The 16,480-nt window shown below is 39.2% G+C and overlaps 1 protein-coding gene across 4 annotated transcripts in view; it reads right to left on the bottom strand.

Moving 5' to 3' along the window:
* akt3a (v-akt murine thymoma viral oncogene homolog 3a) overlaps positions 1-16,480 on the bottom strand; it is a 417,879-nt gene that overhangs the window by 83,891 nt on the left and 317,508 nt on the right. The window lies entirely within an intron of this gene.

Below are 16,480 nucleotides of genomic sequence, written 5' to 3'. Positions count from 1 at the left end.
GGAAGTTAAATCGCAAGTCTCCAATTGATGGTGAGTTTCAACTGTCTAGGCACTGTAGATATTCTGTCATCAAAAACATTCAAGTCAAATATTGGTAGATTTTTGAGTATAAAGGGAATCAAGCGATTAGGAGATAACACTCAAAAGATATATACAGTCGGTGATCAGTCACGATATAACTGAACAGCAGAGCAGGCTCAATGGTTTAACTGGCCTATTTTTACTCTTTTTTCATGTTCTTATGTATCTTCAATATTTGAGAATTAAATATTGCCTTAAGCTCAGTTTTCAATTTTTCGAGAATTTACTTCATTTTTTAAAAGAAAGATTTAATTCAGATGTTTAAATGATAAAGGGAAATGAGAAGGTAGCTAAAAAAAAAGAACATTTTCTCTGGTGGCAGAATCAAGAATGGGGAATAGTTTTAAAGATAGAGCCAGACAATTCAGAAGTGAAATCAGAAGGTATTTCTAATTAAGGTAGCAGAATAATGGAACTTCAGGATTGAAACACAGATTAGTAGTAATCTAATCAAATGTTGGTGCAAAATCAAGATGAATGATATTCTTTTATGAATTCATGTTAAGCATGAATTGAGATATGGGAGGCTAAAACTCGGTCTGCTTTTACTTTGGATTTTTTGAGACTTCCAGAGAATTAATGCTTTGTTCTAATGCTATAGAAACTAGTTATAAGTACAGAATCACCAGAACTTGGTATGCAGGACCAGCAAGTGATTAGAAAGTCAACGGAATATTGTCCTCTATTGAACATAAAAGTAGAGATGTTTTGCTATAGTCTTAGTGTTGAGAGGCCATTTCTGGAGTACAACATACAGATTTGGTCTCCTTTTTAAAGGATGTAAAATGCACTGGAAACTATTCAGACACAGTTCACTTGACTGATGCCTGTGATCGACAGGGTGAATGAAGAAAGGATGTTTCTCTTTGTGGGAGCAACAAGAACTAGCAGACATAATTTAAAAATAAGATGTTCTCCATTTAAGTTGACAATAAGGAGGATCTTCTTGTCTCAGAGGGTCACAAGGCTTTGGAACCATCTTCTTGAGACAATAGTGCAGATGGGCATCATTGGATATTTTAAAGGCAGAGATAGTTAGATTTTTGACGAACAGCACGTCGAAGGTCACCAGGGTAGTAGGAATGTGGAATTGAGACTATAGCAAGATCAGCCTTGATCTTATTGAATGGTGAAACAGGCTAAGAGGGTCAAATGGCCTACTCCAGTTCAAGGCTTGTACGCATATACATGTGTAAGCTACCCCAATTCTTAAAATATGGATTTAGAAGTCACTTGCACATAGCATAATTTCAGAAAAGTTCCTTGTATCAAGATCCAAACTTCATATTACATATACAGTAGCAAACAGATACATTAGAAATCTACAATGTTATAGAATAAAATTATATAAAAATAAGAAAACTAAAAGTAAAAGCAGTATATAACTGATACTAAAACCTCAGCAGCACTCAACTCTTTTGCTGCAGCTGTAAACTTACTTTTATTTATCTTTTGCAATAAAATCACCAATTACAGATAAAGTACTAAATAAAAAGCAAAAGAACTGCAGATGCTGTAAATCAAAGACAAAAAACGAAATTGCTGGAAAAACTCAGTAGGACTGGCAGCATTAGAAATTATTCTGAGCAAGGGTCACTTGATCTGAAATGTTAACTCTGATTTCTCTCCACAGATGCTGCCAGACCTGCTGAGCTTCTCCAGAAATTTTTATTTTTGTCTTAAATAAAGTACCAAGTTCTTTGAATAATACAAGGATATCCTAAACATTATGGCACTGGATTAGAAATATGGAGCTTATTGAAAAACCTTTTATTGCATAGCTTCTAGCAATCTCCATTGATATCATTGAGAAGCACCACATAGGTTACGCAGGTAATAATCCCCAGCGTTGCCTGGCCTTGGGGAATTGGCACAAGTTAGCACAAGTGGGCAAACAAATCTCTTCACCAGGAGTTTAAATCCCAAAGTAATAAATTACAAATTCAATACATCTGGTAATTTCTGGGCTGACAGCAAGAAAAAAAAAGGACAAACATTTTCAGATGCTATGGGCTTCCTTGCAATAAACACTCCATTTGCCTTCATAAACACTTGTTACACCTTTCAAACTGCTGAAAAAAGATAAATAGTTCATCATTATCAAAGGAGAATGGAACTTGTCCACTCCACTTCTTCTCCTCTCCAGTCAGAGTAGGAATACACGCTAATGATACACCGAGTGTGGGTATTGGAATTCTTCAATGTAAACCTCATGATGTCTCATGCTTTCAAGTCAACTGAAGTTAACCCTAGCTGATCACCACTTACTGCCCCTGTCTACCTTTAACTGCTCAGCTCTTACTATTCAAATTTGAAGATCATTTGGAAGAAGTTCTGAAGGAACAAGGGTACACAGTATATTCTGAACAAAAGACCATGGTATACCACAAGCTTGGCAAGATATTATTACCACTGTCCATAATAGCTGAGTCTTAACCACATAATTATCTTACTTTGCCTCTATCAGACAGCAAAACAATCAACTCAATTAAATGTATACTGGATATCATGCTCATCAACTGGAAAAGCATGTTCGTCTATACTATTATACACTTTCTAGGAATACAAAGTCTCATCTTCAAAGTTTATAACAATATTGCTACAATACTAAGTTGGACAGATCAAGAACATACCTAGAATCCAAAACTAAGAATCCACAAGTGACTGCTAATCATCAGGAACAGTAGAATTCTATAGTTACAAAAATCTGTTGCTTCATATTGCTGCGAATTCCTCACTTTAGTTATCATCTAGTCAGGAGACAACTTTGATCCAATATGACGTACAGAAGGAAGCACAGGCATAACTCAGAATTAGGCACAAACCTTGCAAGCTGCAGTTAGTTATTTGCATGCTAAATACAAAAAACAATCTGTTGACAGATAAAAAGGATTAGAGCAAAAATTACTTGCTCTACATTGTGTGTTACCAAGTTATGACGAAAGGAGGGTGCTTTATGTACATCCCCAAAATTGGCCAGATTATATTTGTCTCGTCAGAGTCCTCCCAATTATTATCAAAAGTTCTTTGAGACATTTTATTACATTATCATAAAAGATTAATGCCATCAAGGAACAAATCTACTCATAAAAATCTATTCACTGATGCTCAGTTCAAATTCTGCCATAAGTACTCAGCTAGTTAGTTTTTAGTTGATTGAGAAACTAATGTAAGAGTTTTATGTTAAAGAAAAGGTAAGAATTAGCTGCCTTTGACTTAAAGGGAGCATACAACCTGGAATAGCACCAATAAACTTGAGTAACAGTGAAGTTATTGAGGATCTAAAGGATTATCATGCAATTTTTCATTTGATCTTCAGAGGAACATGTTGAGCCAAACTATCTCTGACTACTTTATCAATGAAATTTCCTCCATTATACAAAGTCAGCAATGGGGCCTTTTATCATTATTCCAGTGTTTGGCATCATTCACACCATCTCTGATGAAGCAGTTCATGACAACCTACAACTGAAGCTAGTTAATACCTGATAAGTAAAAGCCACAAAGGTCATAAAGATCGTCATACAACATTCTGCACTGCTCTGTACTAAAGGAAGTGCTCAATTCAGCTTTGATGCTAAGGAGCCAATGTTATAAAAATGAAAGAAAGGTCCAGATCCTAAAGATTTGGCCCTAGATGCTACAAGTGCCATCTGAAATCAAGCTGCATAATAAGTGTGTAACCACTGATCGACATAAAAACACAGAAAATATGAGGAGTTAGCCATTTGACCCTTCAAACCTGCTCACCATTTATTATAATCATGGCTGATCATCCGAATCAGCAGCATGTTCCCATTTTTCCCTCACATCCTTTGTTTCATTTCGCCCCAGGTGCTATATCTAACTCTTCTTGAAATCATACAATGTTCTGACCTCAACTACTTTCTGTGGTAATGAATTCCATGGGATCACCACCCTCTGGATGAAGAAAGTTTTCCTCATCTCAGTCCAATATGGCTTACTCTATATCTTTAGACTGTGACCCCTGCTTCTGGATTATCCATTCATTGGGGACATTCCTCCTATAACTAACCTATTTATGGCTATGAGGATTTTATAGTTTTCTGTGAGAGTTCACCCCACCTCCCTCTTTAGAACATAGAACATAGAAAGGTACAGCACAGAACAGGCCCTTTGGCCCACAATGTTGTGCCGAGGTTTAATCTTAATGTAAAATATAATAACTTAACCTACACACCTCTCAACTCACTGCTATCCATGTGCATGTCCAGCAGTTGCTTATATGTCCGCAATGACTCTGCTTCCACCAGCACAGCTGGCAACGCACTCCATGCATTCACAACTCTCTGCGTAAAGAACCTTACTCTGATGTCTCCTTTCTTCTCAACTCCAGAAAATGTAATCTTAACCAATTCAACCCCTCCTCATAAATCAGTCCTGCTATTCCAGAAATCAGTTTAGCATATCTTCACTGCATTCCCTCAACAGTAAAAATATCTTTCCAGATAAGTAGAACACAAATGCACACAATATTCCAAGTGTAATTTTACAAAGACCGTGTATAACTGCAGCAAGACATCCCTGCTCCTGTACTCCAACCATCTCACTCCGAAGGCCAACATATTATTTGCCGCCTTGATCACCTGCTGCACCTGCATGTTTGCCTTCAGGGACTGCTATGCAAAGACACTCAGATCTTATTGCACAGTCCCCTCTCTCAACTTATAGTCCTTCAGATAATAATCTGCCTTCCTGTTTTGGCTCTTAAGTTGGATAACCTCACATTTATCCACATTACACTGCACCTGCCATGTATTTGCCTACTCACTCAACTTGACCAAATTACACTGAAGCATCTCTGCATCGTCCTCACTGTTTGCCCTCCCATCCAGCTTTGTCACAAATGAAATGCAAATCTGGAGATATTACATTCAGTTCCCTTATCTCAACCATGAACATATATTGCGAATAGCCAGGCCCTGCCATTAATCCATGCATTACTCCACTAGTGACTGCCCACCATTTGGAAAAAGACCCATTTATGTGGACTGCATTTCCTGCCTGCTAACCAGTTTTCAATCCATTTCAATACACCTCAATATCCCAGTTCCATGTGCTTTAGTTTACACACCAATCTCTGATTTGGGACATTGTCAAAGCCCTTCTGAAAGTCCAAATAAATTACATCCAACCACTGTAGTTGAAGGAACTGGATGCTGCAAAGACTATTGGCCCTGACAATATTCCAGCAATAGTACTGAAGACCTATGCTCCAGACCTTGCTGCTCCTCAAGCTAAGCACTTCTAGTACAGCTGTAACATTGGCATCTGCCAAACAATGTGGAAATTTGCGCAGGTATGTACTATACACCAAAAGCAGGACAAACCGATCCATTCAATTACTGTCCCATCAGCCAACTCTCGATCACCAGTTAAGTGAAGGAAGGTGTCATCAAAAGTGCTGTCGAACAATATCTGTTCAACAATAACCTGCTCACTGATGCTTAATTACAGAAGTGACATGAGAGTAACAGCCTTCAACACCAATGCTGCATATGACCAAGGGTGGCATCAAGGAGCCATATCAAATTAGAATCAATGGGTATCAAAGGGTGAACTCTCTGATGGTTGGAGTCATACTTGGCATATAGGAAGATGGCTGTGATTGTTGGAGGTCAGTCACCTTAGCTCTGCGGCATCTCTGCAGAAGCTCTCCAACATAGTTTCTTTTGCCCAAACACCTTCAGCTGCTTCAAAGTCCTTCACTCCATTACAAGATCAGAGATGGAAATGTTCAGCAAGGATTTCATGATGTTCAGCACCAGTGATGACTTCTCAGATAGTGAAGCAATCCATGTTCAAATGCAATAAGATTTGGACTTGGGTTGACAAGTGTCACACAAATGGCAGGCAATGATCATCTCCAATAAGAGACAATACAACCACAGCCCTTGACATTCAATACTATTATCATCACTGAATTCCACACTATCAACATCATGAGGGTTGTCATTGACTAGAGACACAATTGGACTTGTTGAACAAATACAAGAGCAGGTCAGAGACTAGATATACTGTAGTGGGTAACTCACCATCTGATTCCCCAAGGTCTATCAACCAGCTACAAGGCACAAGACAGGAGTGTGATGGAATACTCTACACTTGCCTGAATAGGTATAGTGCCAACAACATTCAAGGAGGTTGACAGGAAACAGGGCAAAGCAGCCCACTTGACTGACACCACATCCACATGCTTCTGCTCCCTTCACTACCAATGCTCAGTAGCAGCAGTGTGTACTATCTATAAGAAACATGGCAGAAATTTACCAAAAATCCTTAGACAGCATCTTCCAACCCCAATTACATCTAGAAAGACGTGGGTAGCAGTACATGGAAACACCACCACCTTCAAGCCAGTCACTATCTTGACTTGGGAATAAATCCCCGTTCCTTCACTGTTGCTGGGTCAAAATCCTGAAATACCCTCCCTAAGGGCTTTGTGGGTTAACATACAAGACATGGATTGCAGCAGTCACCACTACCTTCTCCACTGAAACCAGGGATAGGCAATAAATGTTGGCCAACCAGCAATATCCATGTCCCAAAAGTGACTTTTTAAAAAAAACTCCACTGGCTCCTCATCAACTCATCATCTAGTCGTATCCTTGAAGAATTCCGTAAATCTGCCTAGCCTGATCTCCCTTTTAGAAAACCATGCTGACTCTGTCTGATCCTGTAACTGTTTTCCAAGTGTTCAGCTGTTAAATCTTTCAAAATGGACTCTATTTTCCACTGCTATTGATGTCAGGCTGACTGGTTTATAAATCCTGGTTTTCTCTCTGCCTGTCTCTCCGCCCAGGCTGTAGGAACCGTTCTATGGTCTTTGCCAAAGACTTTAGCATTATACTGCAGTCCCCCTCCATATAGTCAGTTACCAAAAAAATGATCTTCTATAAAGCTACTATTCAAGCTGAACAATAAACGAACAGCTTTTGATATTCCAGCCACATACCAATTCATTACTTTAAAATAAAAGCCCATGTCCATAGAATGCTATCTTCCAAATATTGTTTGAATACATATGAACAAAGTACGGGGTTAGTACAAAATGTAAAGACATCTGTGTGAATCCAATAATGTTCAGTATTTCTACTAATTTCCCTTGTTAACTAGATGTGACATCCTAGACCACCCTCTGTTGCTTCTTTTGACAACCACTTTAGATAGGAGATTGGAGATTTCCATGGGCTTTATGGCTATAGGATTGAGGTGGCCCTCTGCTCCTAGCAGTTGCTGCTGACTATACATCTGAAGGACTGTCCGGACTTACCTGCCACCAGCTAAGGGCATTGAGCTCTGAGAGAAAACATTGGAGTCCTGGTATTTATTCATGTCCTGAGAAACAGCAATAATTGTAGAAGATTTTCAGCATTGCTATTCCACTGAACTCAGCCACACTAGTCTTTTGGATGGCCAATCTAATAAGAGCTATCAGATCTGACTAAACATGAATATTGAAACATATCAATTCATTCTATCCTCAACTGCCTCTAAAGATGTCATCTATTATTCCTTGAAAACAGAGGCTCCAAGTGGTCTCCCAACTGCCTCCCAGCTGGGACCTGTTGCAACCAACAATGCCACATGGCAACTGCAAGGACAACAAATCTTCCTCATGAATCTCCACAATCTTTGTCCATCTCTGTGCTGTAAGATTTACAAATGATACTTCACTAACCTTAAAATGTGCGTTTGTAAAAAGAACTATAACTTGAATGGTAGGAAACTGCTGCATGCTGCTATGCAGAGGGACCTGAGTGTCCTTGTGAGTGAATCACACAAGGTTAGCCTGCAGTTGCAACAGGTAATTAAGAAGGCAAACAGAATTTTGTCCTTCATTGTTAAAGGAATTGTATTTAAAAGCAGGGAGGTTATGTTGCAGCTGTCTAGGGTGCTAATGAGGCCACACCTGGAGTATTGTATGTAGCTTTGGTCTCCTTACTTGAGAAAGGATGTAGTGGCACCAGAGGGGGTGCAGAGGAGGTTCACTGTGTTGATTCTGGATTTGAGAGGGTTAGCTTATGAGGTGAAACTGAGTAGACTGTGATTATATTCATTGGAATTTAGAAGAATGAGGGGTGATCTTAAAGAAACATAGAAAATTATGAAGGGAATAGGTAAGATAGAAGTAGAGAGGATGTCTCCTCTGGCAGGTGAAACTAGAACAAAAGGGCATCACCTCAAAATTAGGAGTATCAGATTTAGGACTAAATCAAGAAGGAACTTTTTCACCCACAGAGTTTTGAATCTGTAGAATTCCATACCCAGTTGAAGTTTCCTCATTGAACATTTTTAAAACTAGATGGCTAATTTTTTGAACAGTAAAGGAATTAAGAGTTATGGTGTAAGGACAGTTAAGTGGGGCTGAGGCATCAAAAAAATCGGCCATGATCTTATTGAATGGTGGAGCAAGTTTGCAGGGCCAGATGGCCTATTCCTGCTCCTATTTCTTATGTTCTTATGTATGAAACTGACAAATGCTGCACTGGAGAAGGGCAGCATTTTCTATAAGTGACAAACTGAGAATGAGGTATATTAGAGGTGTGGTCTCAATTTGCTGATTTTATATTGTGGTCTGTGCACTACCCTCCTTTAGAACTATCAGTTTTCCATTCAATGTCCAGCAGGTGCACTAGTTCACCATTTCTTCTGCCACTGGAGCTCCTTGTTTGCATGGTGAATATGCAAGGTAGGATTTCAGAAGGTGACTGTATTCTCACTTTTGAAAAGAGGAGGTATGTGGAAGATGACAGAAGATTGAGAATGCAGGATAAAGTTGAAGGCTTCCGTGGCAATGATACATCTGTCGAGATGCTCATTTAACACTCTGAATTTTCAGGAATCCTCAATTTTACTACTATAAATCAAAAACTTCCTGTCCTTGTTTCACTGTTGGTTATATGAAAGGGATTTGTGTTTAGAATATTTTCAGTTAGCACACCATTTTTTTAGGAACACATTAGAAGTGCTAAATGAGGGTTAGCTGTAAAGTAATTAATTAAATGACAGTGAATATAACTAATTAACATAAATATTACAAAGATAATTTGTTGCAAAAAATTGAAAACAAATCACCATAACTAGTCACAAGACAAGGGTGCAATGTACAAGGAAAAGTAATGATGTCATGCTCAATACATATCAAACCTTGGCTGGATCATTCTTGGTGCACCATGTAGCTGCCAACAGTTTTTCCTTTTATAATTTTTTTTATTTTATGAACATATTAAACAAATCACAATGGATCAATAAAATATTCATTAACTTCTATTTGTAGCCTGATTAAATTAACCTATATCTCAAGTGACTCTATTTCTGTAACGAATACTATTAGCCTAGGCTATCGCTTTCCATAAAGTAAGGCTGTCACTCCTGGGCGGCTTGCTGTCTGCCGTACCCAGGAATCTGTGCCTGAATTCAATCTCCTCCAAGACAGAAATTAGAGGCCAGTCTGAAAAAAAAAATACACCCTTAGCTCTTGAAGACAATCTCTCTTTCAAACAGCTGACTTGTAGTTGGTGATGACAAGAACACTTCAGGGAGAATCAAATGTTTAAAATAACACAATATCAAGAAAAAAAACCTTAAGTTTGTCCTGCTAATGAAAAATTAAGAGTGCTTAAGAGTATGAATACTTCCACTTTAAAACTTTTCAGGACATACACACTTTACTTCCTATGATGTTAATTTACATGTAAATGACCATGCACAGGAAAATTGTGCTATTTTCTGTGACTATAACACCACAACAAAGGAAATTCAGAACCCAATTTTGGCAAAAGGCACAGCACAGTTTCAAGAAAGTGTTTTTAAAAGACTTATTACCTGTTTCACTCAACAGATATGTACAGTACTTTATTGGTACTGTTATGAAGTGTAAGAGGTACTATACCTTTAAGAAAGTGGAAAAGCGAGCAAGGACTTAGAGAAGGACACAGTACTTGAAAATTTAAAATGGAACATTTGGTCAAACAGCTAGATTAGTTGGGTTGCCTGGATAGAAAAACAAATCAAGTTTAGCCAATCAGTTTAAAATTATGCTCCAAGATACCAAACTCCAATCAAGTTTGAATTCAGTATTTTGACAAAATTAAAATCAATGAAATGATCCAATGCTTTGGAGTATAAATATCAGACATTTTGGAACAGTTAGCCAGAGCGGCAAAGAGAACTGCCAAGCACCAACAACTAGAGAGAGACTGCTTGCAGAAATATCTGCTCTCTTAAAGGTACCTTTATCTGTCAATGACCTGTGAAACAGAATCCCTAAGAAGAAAAGATGACAGAGGAAAATATAGAGGATACTCGGCAAGCTGACTGGTTTTGCGATTTGAATTTTTCTGTAAGTCTTAATTGGTCGTTTTATTGGACCAGTATTGCAGAGGGGAAGGTAAGAGATAGGTTTAGAAAATTGAGTTGTCAATAATTGTTAGCTAATTATTCTCTGTTAGATTTTTAAAAATAAAATTGTTAATTTTTACTTTAAATAGTGACTTTTGGGATAGTTCTTGGCCTCAAATTTTAACAATTACAGCACAGGTTAAATCTTTTCTGTTGCTGGTTTAAATTAGAAGTGGGGTGGGGAGAGGGGTTTACCCCATGTGATAACATACCTTATTCATTCAATATTATTCTATTTTCTATCTGGGTAATGAGAGGTCGAGTCATTCCCGGATTAATAATCAATCCAGCTGGACAAAGAACATCAAATGTGTAGTAAGGTTTTTCATACCAAAGTGAACAAATGAAATAACTGATAGGAAAAGATCCATTGGCCTATCCAATCTGTTCCATCTAAGTATGCTGCCTCATCTATCACAATACAGCACTTCTAATTTACCCTGAAATTATGAGATTGCTTGGGAGGTTTTAAAAAGATTTCAAATGTCTCTGTAAATATTTCTGATCCCTTTACACAATCAAGCCTACACAAGACCAATATTGAACTCCAATTAATGTTATGTCCAACTTTAATAAAGTGATCATCTTTCAGCCCTGCTATTTGAGGAGTTATCATAAAATTTAAAGATTTTATCCAAGTACCCCAGTGACAGAAAGCACAAACCAGCACTTAACAAGAATTACTTCTTATTTCAAATAAATATGTTCTAGCTACTGAAAAGTATTAAGAACTAATGGCACATTACTCTAGAGTTAACACACTAATCCCTTTTATAAACTCCCCCTTACACACAAAGATACATACTGAGGAAAAAAAATGGGTGTTATGAACAAAAGGGAAGATTGGGACAGCAGCTCAATGATTCGTGTTCACAAAGTCATAGAGTCATAAAGGTTAACGGCAGAAGAAACAGACACTTCAGTCCAACTCATCCATGCCAACCAGATATCTTAACCTCGTCTAGTCCCATTTGCCGGCACTTTTCCCATATCCTTCAAAACTCTTCCTATTCATATATCCATCCTTTCAAATGCTGCAATTGTACCAGCCTCCACCACTTCCTCTGGCAGATCATTCCACACACGCACCACCCTCTGCGTGAAAAGGTTGCCCCTTAGGTCACTTTTATATCTTTCCACTCTAGCCTTAAACCCATGCCCTCCAGTTCTGGACCCTCTCATCCCAGAGAAAAGACTTTGTCTATTTATCCTATCCATGCCCTTCTCAATTTTATAAACATCTATAAGGTCACCCCTCAGCCTCTGATGCTCTAGGGAAAACAGCCCCAGCCTATTCAGTCTCTCCCTATATCTCAAATCCTCCAACCTTGGCAACATCCTTGTAACTCTTTTCTGAAGTCTTTCAAGTTTCACAACTTCCTTCCGAGACCAGAACTGCACGCAATGTTTCAAAAGTGGCCTAATCGCAACATGACCTCCCAACTCTTATACTCAATGCAAAGGAAAGCATACCAAACACCATCTCCATTATCCTATCTACCTGCAACACTACTTTCAAGGAGCTATGAACCTGCACTCCAAGTTCTCTTTGTTCAGCAACACTCCCTAGAACCGTACCATTAAATGTATAAGTCCTGTTCTGATTTGTTTTTCCAAAATGCAGCACTTTGCATTTATCTAAATTAAACTCCATCTGCCACTACCTCAGCTCTGAGGTAACTTTCTTTGCTCTCCACTTTCGTTAAAATGATTCTTATGATGGTCAGCATGTTGCTTTTCAGTTGTCGTCTGGCTGCTTCCATTGGTTTACAAAAGGCACAAGGTGATTGGCTCTCTTGTAAAAGCTCACTGACTTATCAATTAAAAGTCAGCTGAAGGAAAGATACAAGTTTTCTTCACACTTAAGTTAACTTTTATTGTAGAGAACCAAGAGAACTTCTGAGCTGGAGGAGTTTTGAATGGTTCCCTCTATTTTGATCACAGTTCCAAGCTGTTCAGTTACCTGAGAATCAAACACATAGTTGATGATAGCCAGAAAAACTTTGCTGTCAATAACTGGTCACTAGTCCACAGACCAATCAGCTTCTCATTCCCATTCAAAGCTCTGTTTCTGGTAAATACTTCAGCTCCAGCTAGTCTACAAAACATGCAGCATTCCTCTGGTAATCCTTAGTTTCAAAACAATCCTTCTCTTATTTAGTCCATAACTAAAAGTACAGAAAAATAAAGAGGCAGTCTTTTCATCACTTAAGCATGACAATTGGGCTTCCCAATCTCTCCAATTAATTTAATTGATTACATAAAGAATTATTTTGCAAAATGAAGCAAACATGATTATATATCTATTAAATCTCCAATAGTCTACACTGTCTGAAAGCTTCAGAAGAGCTAACTAAATGAAGGGATATCTAAAGCATTTCAAACTGGGAATGAAGTTTGTAGCTTTTTTGTGATCTTTGCAAAGCCTCAACCTCTACCATGTGAAGTACCACACCAATCACATTGGTCTCGCTGACATCTAAATATAGAACTGATGAACATCAAACACGCACACTTCACATAGTAATGCATTGTCCTATAAAGGCAACCTGTATGCTTTAGTAATAGCTTCACGGCATTGGTCAATAAATCCATTTCACAACCACCAAAGACCATAATTGTATTCCCTAAAGTTACTTACTTACTTGAGCATTAAGCTATTGAAAATATTTGCTTCTAACAATTGAAGCTTAAAGCTAAATATGAATGCCAATGCAATATGAAAGACTTAGGAAATACAAGAGTGATTTCCACAGGCAAATGCCATATCAATTGTGAATGGTCATGTAATTGAGGTGAGGAGGGTCAAAAGAACAAAAATATTACAGGATAAATGCCAATAGATAATTGGTATTATACCTTGACTATTAACCCTATACATGCCCTTTGTGATTTTATAAACTTCTATAAGGTCACCCCTCAGCCTCTGACACTCCAAAGGAAATAGCATCAGCCCCTCCGTATAGCTGAAACCCTCCAACCATGGCAACATTCTTATAAATCTTTTCTGAACGCTTTCAAGCTTAACAACATCTTTCCAATAGTGTGGAGATCAGAATTGAAAGCAGTATTGCAAAAGGGGCCTAACCAATGTCCTGTAAAGCTGCAAGATGACCACCCAACTCCAATACCCGATGCACTGACCTATAAAGACAAGTCTACTAAATGCCTTCTTCACTACCCTGTCTACCTGCGACTCTACTTTCAAGAAACTGTAAACCTATACTCCAAAGTCCCTTAGCTCAACAACACTTTCCAGGACCTTCCTGTAAAATGTATTAATCCTGCCCTGATTTGCCCTACCAAAATGTAGCACCTTAAATTTATCAGGATTAAACTCCATTTGCCACATCTGCAGAATTTGTTACTTGTATGGTGTGCTCTAAAGGAAAAATATCAGATAGAATGTGCGCTATTCATTATACCAAACCAGATAAGGATGAAGGACATACAATGACTGTTTTTAGAATTTAGCAGAGATCAGCTATTCGTTCATAGTTTGGCGATATGGAGCAGACATATTACATATTGGTCATAATGATCAAGCTTAGTATTCTATGTGCTTACTGACCATGACATTTTATACCTGCAATAACATGTTATCACTGCTGAGGTATTAGAATCCAAGAGATATTTGTGGAAAAAACACAATATAATGCAATCTTAAACTGATGAAGTGCTTTAAAAGGGAAGGCCCCTTCACTATCAGAGTGAAATGTGGTCACTGGTTGCAGGAAATCCTTAGAATAGCGTATTGAAGGGGAGCAGGGTGGGAAATGGAAGGGGTTGGGGGTGGGCGGGGGTAATAGACAGGGTTGGGGTTGGGCAGGAGAACGAATGGGGTTGGGGACGGCCGGGGGGGGAGCGGACGGGGTTGGGGTAGTCAGGGGGTGAGCGGACGGGATTGGGGCGGGCAGAGGGGAGCAGACGGGTGTGGGGGCGGGCAGGGTAGAGTCACCAGGTGGGAGTGGATGGGGTTGGGGCGGGGTCTTGTGTGCAGTGTGCTGCTGCCTAGCCTCCTGAACGGGGAGCAGACATCACAGAAAACTCTGAGCCCCAGAGGAAATCAATTAACTGAATAATAAGACCATAAGACATAGGAATGGAAATTAGGCCATTCGGCCCATCGAGTCCACTCCGCCATTTAATCATGGCTGATGGGCATTTCAACTCCACTTACCCGCATTCTCCCCGTAGCCCTTAATTCCTTGTGACATCAAGAATTTATCAATCTCTGCCTTGATATTGTGTGTCCCGGCCTCCACTGCACTCCATGGCAATGAATTCCACAGGCCCACCACTCTCTGGCTCAAGAAATGTCTCCGCATTTCTGTTCTGAATTGACCCCCTCTAATTTTAAAGCTGTGCCCACGGGTCCTAGTCTCCCCACCTAACTGAAAATTTCTTAGCGTCCACCCTTTCCAAGCCACGTATTATCTTGTAAGTTTCTATTAGATCTTCCCTTAACCTTCTAAACTCCAATTAGTACAATCCCAGGATCCTCAGCCATTCCTCGTATGTTAGACCTACCATTCATCCGTGTGAATCTCCACTGGACACACTCCAGTGGCAGTATGTCCCTCCTGGGACCCAAAACTGGACACAGTACTCCAAATGGGGCCTAACCAGAGCTTTATAAAGTCTCAGTAGCACATTGCTGCTTTTATATTTCAACCCTCTTGAGATAAATGATAACACTGCATTCGCTTTCTTGATCACGGATTCCACCTGCATGTTTACCTTTCGAGAATCCTCGACTAGCACTTCCAGATCCCTTTGTACTTTGGCTTTATGAATTTTCTCACCGTTTAGAAAGTAGTCCATGCTTGTATTCTTTTTTCCAAAGTGCAAGACCTCGCATTTGCTCACATTGAACTTCATCAGCCTAAGCAGATTTTTCCTCCATTTCAGTCCACATTTAAAAACACAGAAATAAAACAAACTGCCCTTATAATAGTACTTGTGCTCCAGAATTAGCTGTGCCACTCATTGGACAATTCCAGTAACGCAACAACACAGGGATTCACCATGTAATATAGAAAATTGTTCACAAAAAGCAGGACAGAGATAACCAACCAATTATTCTCCTATTAGTCAACTCTCAATCACTAACAAAGTGATGGAAAGGGTCAGTGACAGTGCTACCCAGCAGCACTTGCTCAGCAGTAACCTACTCACTGATATTGTTTGTGACTTGTTGAGCCACTTAGTTCCTGACCTCATTACAACCTGGTCTGAACAAGGACAAAAGATCTGAACTATAATGGTGAGATGTGCTATAGCAAGGCAGCATTTGACTGAGTATGTAATTAACATGCCCCAACAAAACATCCCAAATCTTGGGATGGAAAGCTCACAAAAGCAGATGATTATGGCTATTGGAGGTCAATCATTTCAATCCTAGGATATCATTGCAGGCGTTCCTCGGTGTAATTCTGTTATGACACGGCAGTGAACCCTTCTGTTAATTAAACTAAATACCCAGAAAAGTTCATCTCGCCTCTGTCAAAATATGTTATGAGTTCAACTTCATAACAGTTCCTCGGCCTAATCATTATCAGCTGCTTCAGAAATGATCTTTCCTCCGGTCAAAGGAGGGAGGCAGTATGCTCATTGATAATTGCAGATGTCTAGCACCATATGTGACTCCTCAGATATTGAAGAGTTTATGTCCAAATGCAGAAAGGCCTAGACAACACCCAGGCTTGAGGTGATAAATGGCAAGCAACATTTGGATCACAGAAGAGACAGGCAATGATCATCTCTCCCGAGCATCCAACACTATTGCCATGGCTGAAACCCCCAACTAAATCACTTTGGGTGTTACCATTGACCAGGAGTGTGTCACTGGCCACTCGGGTGTTTCCTTTCTTCCTGGTGATGGAAACCGAATAAAGATTTGTGCACCTCGTATCTAAAAAAAAGATAAACAGGAGTGTGGCCAAACTGGCCATAAACAGGTCCAGGCAGCGGG

The sequence above is a fragment of the Hemiscyllium ocellatum genome, chromosome 10, assembly GCF_020745735.1.
Source record: "Hemiscyllium ocellatum isolate sHemOce1 chromosome 10, sHemOce1.pat.X.cur, whole genome shotgun sequence".
Classification (NCBI taxonomy): domain Eukaryota; kingdom Metazoa; phylum Chordata; class Chondrichthyes; order Orectolobiformes; family Hemiscylliidae; genus Hemiscyllium; species Hemiscyllium ocellatum.
The sequence above is the reverse complement of the archived record's forward strand: the minus strand, read 5'-3'. Positions and strand labels throughout refer to the sequence as shown.